Genomic DNA, 9,385 nt, shown 5'->3' on the forward strand with positions numbered 1-9,385 from the left:
AACGGCCCCTCCAAGATTATTTCCAACATGTTGTCTTGTGTATATCACTGTTGCATAGGTTCCTCCTTTGTCCTTTGTCTCACCATTTTTTCCCATTCCCTTCCCTAGTTCAGATCAACATATTTACAATACCTAGGGTATTAAAATCAAATACAGTGACTGCAGGTGATAAACAATAGTTGGGGAAAACACAAAAGGATGAAAAAGAATCACATAGTACATTAAGAACAACAACGAAGAACATGTGTTGGAGTTCATTTCACATAGAATCACCTTATATGGTCAAATGTACATAGCTATAGAGCTATTCTGCTCATCCACTAAACTTATCCTTGATATACACAATAATGTTTGCCTATTACCTAGTAATCCCACTTGTGGGCATTTAACCAGGTGACCACAAGCAAGGCCACACTAAAGCTACCAGAACAATTATGTTTATCACAGTATTATTTACCATAGGTAAGATAGGGAATCAACCCAGATTCCCCTCAGTAGTTAAATGGATCAAGAAAATGAGATGCACACACGCACACATGGAATACTACGCTTCCATCAGAAAGAAAGATACCACCTCATTTGCAAGGAAATGGAAATTCTTGGGAAAAATCATATTAAGTGAAATAAGCCAGACTTAAAGAAACATAGGTCCCATGGTTTTCCTTATTTGTAATAATTAGTTAACATCAAGGATAATCTCATGTATTTTAATTTGACATTTTATTCTATGTTGAGCATCCAACATTATTGCTATATTGTTTGTTATTATTTCTGCAAATAGGCAGATATATTTTTTTAAAAAATGTTATCCATTACTGAAGGAAGAATATCTAAAAGAGCAAACCCTACTAGGAAGAACAACTCCTACTTACTTAGCTTCATTCCTATGTAAAACCAGTGTTGTCCCCTGTATCCTCATGTCGTACCTTACAACTCTATTCCTCATCATTCTGTATATCTACTATCTTCTACATTGTGATCTAAATACCCCAGAAATTCCACTTTGCTTTACTTTAAAAAAAATTCTCTCTTAATGTTAGAGGTTGGTGTGTGTGTGTGTGTGTGTGTGTGTGTGTGTGTGTGTGTGTGTGTGTGTGTGTGTGTGTGTGTGTGTGTGTCTGTGTCTGTGTGTGTGTGTACAAAAATCAAAAGACAACATTTTTCCTCATATAGAATACATCTTTGAGGCATTCTAAGTTGTGGCTAATGGGAGAAGTCTCTTGCTATTTTAAGGATGAAACAGAAAAATATATTTGTGCATGCACACAGTTGCTTTATTAATCTGTAGTTGAACACTGAACTTCGATTTATATCTTAGCTGTTGTTGTGAATAATGTGAATAACAATGAACTACAGATATGTTTATGAGTTACCCAGAGAGAAATAATTGCATGATTGGTGGTTCAGATGATATTTCAACTTTTCCTTAGAAAATGGCATACTACTTTCTACAAGGAGAATACTAACCTGTATTTTGACAACGAGTGTAGAAAATTTCCTTTTCTCCACACTCTCACCAGACAATATTATTATATTTTGAGTTTTTTTTAAAGGGAAGGTTTTTACCGTGTGCAGTACCTAAGACTGGCCTTAGACTCAAATCCTTTTACTCCAAACCCCTAAACGCTTGGAATTACAAGCCTTTACCACCACATCTGGTTCCTTCGTTTTTTTGATAAGAGTTATAATAGTTATGAAGTAGTATCATAGTAATTTTGAATTACATTTCTCTAATGACTTCTGTTCACAAAGCATTAAGCCAGCATAGAAGTTTTTTTTAATTTAATTTTATTTTATTTGTGAACATACTGTACAGAGGAGTTACAATTACATGGGCAGGATAATGCGTACATTTCTTACCAAGCATTGCAGCCTCCTCCTTTGTTTACCCTTCACATCCCTTCCCAGCCTCCCCCCTCCCTCCCAATCCCAATCCTTCTCCTTCCCCCCTCTCCCCCCCCCGCACCGACGTTGTAAAGCTCGTTTTGGACATGACAACTTGTACTTCTCATTGTTGCAACAGGTCCAACCTGTTTTATTAAATGCAACTTTGTAAATCGACTGGCGATATTCAGGGCTTTTTGGAAAACATGTCTATTCAGAACTTTTGTCCATTAGTTATCAAGTTTCTTGTTAATCTCATCTTTAATCTATCTATACAAAATCAATAATTAATTCAAGGTAGTAGAAAGAAAAAAATAAATTGCTAACATTTTTCAATTTCAATAACATGATACTGCTTAAATTATTTTCTGTTTATGCTTGAGACTCAATTTAGTTAGACCTTTTACAAGGCTATATGTGTTTTATTTATTTTACGTTGATGGTTCTTTCTAAACCTGTGTGAATAATTTCCCTTGGTTTCTTTCTGTGTCATGTGGTTCAGATTTCAAAATGAAGAATAAATGGAAAGAAGCAAACAAAAAATACAGTTCCTCTCATCTTATGATGCCTCTACAAAAATGAGGAAAGAGTTCCTCTTTCTAAGGACATATGTTAGAATATCAAAAAGACAATTCATTCTTCTAGGTCTTCCTTATCTTTGTGATGTAACTTAAATGATGTAAAACACAATATACTGTTCAGATATTTTTATGTTTTAACAGGTTTGCACATCTTCATATGGTCTTCAGCTCAGTCTACAACATTCCTTGATGATTCTCTCCGTGATAGTATTACACTACGAAAACATGAGATAACCAGTTTGATTTACAGCATGAGAAGTTATCCACCTGGCTTCCTTGGAAGCAGAGCATGGTCAATAGATAACATTACTTCTGGTTGCTCACTGCATGTAATGGTTTCTCTAATACTTATTGTATTCTATTTAGGATTTAAAAAACCCTTGGCTCAACTCAAAGCTCATTCATAGAAGTTTATTTTAAATATTTCATGAATTTTATGTCTCTTAATTCTAAAGATAACATTTGTTATAAAACTAACGTTATTATCATTTTAGTGTTGGGAAAAATTGTAATTAAAGACAGTAAGTGCATGGCCCAAAGACACACGGTGAGGAAGGAAATGAGTCAAAGTTTCCAAAGGTCTTTCAGCAATACAAAAAAGGTAGGTCAAATCTTTATATTTTCTTACTCTCTCAATTCAATAGTCATATTGTCCAAGAAATAATAGCATACCAAATATTGCCCATGGTGATTGTTTTCTGTCACATTTTGTATTCAACACAGACTGTGTTGGTGACATTGGGTTACCATGCACAGAGCTGAGCCGATAAATTGAGATCCAAATAGAGGTAAATTTCTTCTGTCCCACAGTTCCATTATCCTTTTTAAAAAGTACTGAAACTTTTAAATATCATCCCTTACTGTCTTTTAAGAATCCAAAAACCAAATACATTCACACATAACCACTCCTAAAGGCTTTCAAGGTAGGAGATTATTCTGAAAGCCTTGTATTAGTTGGTCACACCTGTAATCCTATCTACTCGGGATATTTACTCAGGAGCCTGAGATCTGTGGATAACAGTTGAAAGCCATTCAGGGCAAAAAAATCATGAAATTATTTTTCAATTTTTTTTAATGAACTAGCAAAGAGCCAGCAATGGAGTTGTAGCTCATATTGTAGCTCAACAATCTAGAGATGAAAGGCCTAGCAAGACCTTGAAACCCTGATTTCAAACTCTGAGCATGACAACACACATGCATATGTGTGTGGGTGCACAAATGAGGTCACACGCACATACACATTTATTCATATTTGCTCCATTCTTTTACTCTCTCAATTCAATATTCATATTGAATATTGGGGTTATATTTACATGAGCAAGGTAATTAGTACATTTCCTAATAAGCATTGTTATGTCCTCCTTTATATATCCCCTACCATCCCTTCCCTCCCACATCCAGAATTATGCTCCCCTCCCCCTTTCTCCCCACCTAAATTTTAAAGTTCGTTTTTCAACATAGTGTCTTGTGCATCTCATTGTTACAATGGGTCAAACAGTATCCTTATTTGAGCATTTTTTCCCCTTCCCATCCCCAAATTAGAGAAGCGTACATACAAGATGTAGGGGAACCAACTTCAAATACAATGAAAACAGGGGTTATAGCGTGGAGAAGGAACATATAAAGAAACCGAAAAATGACATAGCACATTATAAGTACGTTAGAAACAATAGCAAGAAACAAACAAAAAAAAAAACTCGTGTCCTTATCTTGGTGTTCATTTCCCTTAACATCATCATATCTGGTCGTATGCACATAGCTTTTGACCTATTCTGCTTATCCTAGACATATATTCATTATTGAAAATAAGGGAAACCATGGGACCTATGTTTCTTTGGGCTTGGCTTACTTCACTTAATATAATTTTTTCCAAGCCTTTCCATTTCCTAAGAAATGGGGCGATGTCATTCTTTCTGATGGAGGCATAGAATTCCATTGTGTATATTTACCACATTTTCTTGATCCATTCATCTACTGAGGGGCATCTGGGTTGGTTCCATATCTTAGCTATGGTATATAATGCGGCAATAAATATAGTTGTGCTGGTAGTATTAGTATGTTCTTGTTTGTGATCATTTGGGTAAATCCCCAAAAATAAGATTGCTGGGTCATATGGGATCTTTATGTGGAGTCTTTTGAGGAACCTCCAGACTGCTTTCCAAAGTGGTTGAACAGTTTACACTCCCACCGACAATGCCGTACGATTCCAGGGTGGGCATATGCCCTCCAGCATCTGTTGTTGTAAACATATGGAACGATCCAGGAATTTACAGGTTATCCATGTGCAGGGGCCATGATAATCTTCTCAGTATCATTCCAATGTTAGTGTATGTGATGCTGAATTGAGTACAGTCCATTTTTATATAAAAAGTGTAATTAATTTTATTAAACTAGAAAATTCAACAAAAAATAAGTTCAAAATAATTGTCATGAAATTTTAGAACCAAATATTTCTTACATAAACACACATTTAAATATAAAGTCTAGATTGATATGTCAAAAACAAAATAATTCAAGATATTTGTTGTTCAAGAGATTTGTAGGAGGAGGAATTCAATTATTCTATTCAAGGCACCTGTCATAATGAACACTGCAGCAAGTGTTACGGTTTGTTAAAAGTTTTAATGTTTTACCTATGTTTAATTTTGGGAATTTGCTTATATATGCCAAAATTAGGACTGTTTGGCAAGTATAAACTTTTCTATAAAGTATTTAAGATTTATGGTAGCAAACATATACTACTAATTATGTACATTTCAGAGTTTATAGAAACTTTATTAATGAGAAGTTGCAAAGTCTTTGTGTAAAGAAGCAGAGTGAAGAGTTAAGACTTTAACTACACAGTTTCTTTTATAACTTTAGGGATTCCTAACTTTATTTGTTATCGAGAAACAAATGATGATGTAAGCCATAAACAAATGATGAGATGAGCCATAAATGGTAATCTTAGTGGCTAATTTTAAAGACTACTCATATTCTATAAAACTCTTTTTGAACATCATAAACTGCCAGAGCCTGCAGGCAACGAAAGGGAATCCAGAATTAGGGGGCCAGGACGGAAAAATAAAGACATAAGACAAAGGATGGGGTCGGGAGGTCTGCAGCTCAAGACTAGAGTACCGTTTATTTTTAACTCTCCTTATTATATACTATTAGAATTCAAGAGGTAACCTAAGGTCACCATAGTGCAGAAAAAGAAGGAAAATTTTAATAAAAACAAGGTGCAGATTGAAACAAGACAAGGTCAACTGATAGAAAGTAAAACTAACTCTACAGATAACAAAGCAAACCTGGGCACCCGGTGCTTTTCATGAAAGCCAGTTCCTTGTACGTGCCTTCAAGTGAGCACAAGGGTCAAGATGACCTTGGAGCTTTACTCTCGGCTCCCAACAATAAACTTAGCCAGAGTTAAATTTACAGGAACATGAGAAAATAGTAAAATCTAATATGCCGTACACTTCAAAGACTGAAATTGGTTTGTTTTTTATTTTTTAATCATTAATATTTTATTATTGCTTTCCTTATTTGTAGAAATTTTTTACTTGTTGTAATATAATACAACATTTGTAAGTCATCATTAGGAGGTCATAATGGAGAAGGTTACTGGGATGTCCATACCATTTTTTATATGTGCATGTGAATTTACAAAGAGGAAAATTAAGAATAAAATATTTATTTAAAAATGAACAAATAGAGTCTGAATCAGGAGTGTTGGTAAATGTAAACACCTAAAATCTTAGCCCTAGGCTGACACAGCATTATTGCAGAATTGAGGCCACAAAAGTGAGATACTGTGTTTTGTTTTGTTTGGTTTTGTTGATTTTGTTGGTCATGGGGCCTGGGTTTTGTCCCTCAGCTCAGGGCTAGCGTTACCACTTGAGGCACAGCACCTCTTCCATCTTTTTCTGCTTATATTGTGCTGAGGAATCAAATCCAGGGCCTCATGCATGCAAGCCAAGCCCTCTAACACTGAGCCACCTTCTCCACACCTGAGAAACTGTGTTTAAAAAAAATAATTTAAACAATATTTGCTTTCTGCTTTGGGTCATATAATGAAATATATGAATATCTTTTTATGTATTTGTGAATTGTCATACTTCTAAATTTATACTAACTTCAGCCTCTTTATCCTTTACCAAGTCATGAAATATCTCTAAGAATTTGTTTCTGTGAAGATTGTTTTTCCATTTATAATTTCTTCTGCGTCATTTTTATTTTTATCAAAATAACATTATATTTCATGTTGATGGGTTATCATACATCAAATATAAATATTCTCATACTGCTCTTGTTTATCTGTTATGCACTTTAAATATTATGATATTTCTCTCTCTCTTTCACTCTCTCATTTCCTCTTTCTCTTTCATGCTCCATGTCTGCTACTTAGAATTTCTGCTGGTCTACTATTATCCTTAAGGATCCACTGGTTTTGTGGCAGCATGATAGTGACCATCAGTTACTTTTGCATTCTTTAAAAGTTATAAAAGTGACGTGATATTATTCTTTGCGGTTCTAAATGGCAAAACAACAGATCTCACTTTTACTACTATTTATATAAATCTTATCTCATAGGAATCATTGGGATAAATAAGATACTTTTAACCTATAACCTAAAAGTACTTTTTCTTTTACAAACAATCTTCTTCTTTTATTATCAGTTAGTAAATTCCTGTAATGAAAACAAAGCTATCCTATGGAAAGTAGACAGAAATTGTTCACAGGGATGAAAAACAAAGGAATGGGGGAAGTGAGTACAACGGATGCACATCATACAGCACAGATCCTCAGAGCAATTTATCTTGTACACTTTGTGAGAATGACAATGTGCTGGTAACTATAGAGTAAAACACTGAACAACTGATATATATGCACATATATTTATATGTGTATATTTATTTACATATGCATATATGTGTGTATATGTTCTTATATGTGTACACATGTATGTTACTATTCACAAACATACATATACACATGTATACATGCACACATGGAGAAAGACACATAATTACAGCCAACACAAGTTTCACAAGTTGTTGAATATGCCTTACACGGAATGCTTGGAACAATATATGCTGAAGATGTATTTGTCCCTAAGATTTCTTTACCACTCCTCTTATCTCTTAAATCGGGTGGTTTTAGAGAGATTTGACTGGTAAAATGCAGTACAAGTGATAGCAAGTCACTCAGAAATCTCAGTAAGTATAAGTCATATGGTGTCTCCCTGCTCCTCATGGAATGCTTGCTCTGGTAGACACTCTCAGCAACCAAAGCAGCAGGAGAATATCCTGGTAAAGAATAAAGTTATAGGGCTTTAAATGGCATGCTTCCTTGAGCTCGTTTCCAACAGGCAGCATCAATTCCTAAGCAAAAGAGTGAGTCCTCAGAAGACTGGATTCTATATATATATTTAACCAACCCACGTGAAAAGTCCTATGTGAGAAATGCTGACTGAGGTCTTGCTGATTTCCTGGTCAAGAAAATAAGAAAAAAAGAAAGTATTTTTAATGTATTAAAGTTTGAGAATAATTTGTAACCTGTCAATATATATGTAGAAAAAAATTATAAGAACTGACAAAGAATGATGTTTCATTTATGTGCTCTTAGATTGGTGAGTGATTTTAGGTGTGTCTACACAAGTAGAATCAGCATAAATCAAGCTAGCATTACTTCAATTAAGATATAAGGAAAGAATACAGGTTGACCCATTGTAACAATGAGATGTACAAGACACTCTGTCAGCGGGGGGGGGGGAGTGAATGGGGGAGTTGGGGAGGTGTGAAAGAAAGAGATGGTAGGGGAAAAACAAAGGAGGGGGTAACAGTGCTCAAGAAAAATATGCTTGTATCATAGCTATGGTAAATAATGCTGCAATAAATATAGTTGTGCTGGTAGCTGTAATGTGATCTTGTTTGCAATAACAAGTATATGTCTGAGTCAAACAGAAAAGGTCAGACAAGTTGATGTTAGAGAAATGAACCCCAAGATAATTATTTAAATGTATTTTTTTCTTTCACGGGATTGTTTCTAACATATTTATAAGATGATTTCTTTGTTGCTTTGTATGTCCTTCCCCCATGGTATAAACCCTGCTTTCATTGTACTTGATGTTGGTATAATTTGTGGAGGGGAATGGAAAAAAAAAAACAAATCGTTTAAATAAGGATACAGTTGGACCCATTGCAACAATAAGATAAAGTCTTTACGTCAAAAAACGAACTTTACAAATTTGGTCGGGGGGGGAGGATCAGGTGGGGGGGAGGGTATGGGAAGGGATAGGAAAGGGAAACAAAGGAGGGGGCAACAATGTTTGATAAAAAAATGTACTCATTGTCTTGCTCATGTCATTGTAACTCTTCTATACAGTATTTTCACAATAAAAAGAAAGAAATGTACCCATTACTTTACTTATGTAACTGTCACCCCTCAGTACATTATATTTTATGTATATACATGCACACACACACACATAGATAGATAGATAGATAGATAGATAGATAGATAGATAGATAGATAGATAGATAGATAGATAGATGACAGATAGATAGATAGATAGATAGATAGATAGATAGATGACAGATAGATAGATAGATAGATAGATAGATAGATAGATAGATAGATAGATAGATGACAGATAGATAGATAGATAGATAGATAGATAGATAGATAGATAGATAGATAGATAGAAGGACAACTTCTGGACTTATAAGAAGTTGTAGGGGGCGGGGGGAGGCTGGGAAGAGATGTGAAGTGTAAACAAAGGAGGAGGCTGCAATGGTTGATAACAAATGCACTTATTATCTTGCCCATGTAATTGTAACCCCTCTGTACAGTATGTTCACAAAAAATAAAAATTAAAATAAAAAAAGAAGTTGTATTTGTCACTCAATATCAGTAAAGTATTGGTTTTAGGACCGGAG

General features: G+C 34.6%; 1 non-coding gene across 1 annotated transcript; it reads right to left on the bottom strand.

Annotated features, from left to right (window-relative positions):
- Nucleotides 1-4,708: 4,708 nt before the first annotated feature.
- Nucleotides 4,709-4,815, bottom strand: LOC138803121 (U6 spliceosomal RNA). Its single transcript, XR_011364876.1, has one exon. It is a non-coding gene; the product is annotated as a U6 spliceosomal RNA (small nuclear RNA).
- Between the last annotated feature and the right edge of the window lie 4,570 nt (nt 4,816-9,385).

The sequence above is a fragment of the Dipodomys merriami genome, unplaced genomic scaffold (assembly GCF_024711535.1).
Source record: "Dipodomys merriami isolate MVZ:Mamm:240054 unplaced genomic scaffold, mDipMer1.0.p SCAF_334, whole genome shotgun sequence".
NCBI classification, from domain to species: domain Eukaryota; kingdom Metazoa; phylum Chordata; class Mammalia; order Rodentia; family Heteromyidae; genus Dipodomys; species Dipodomys merriami.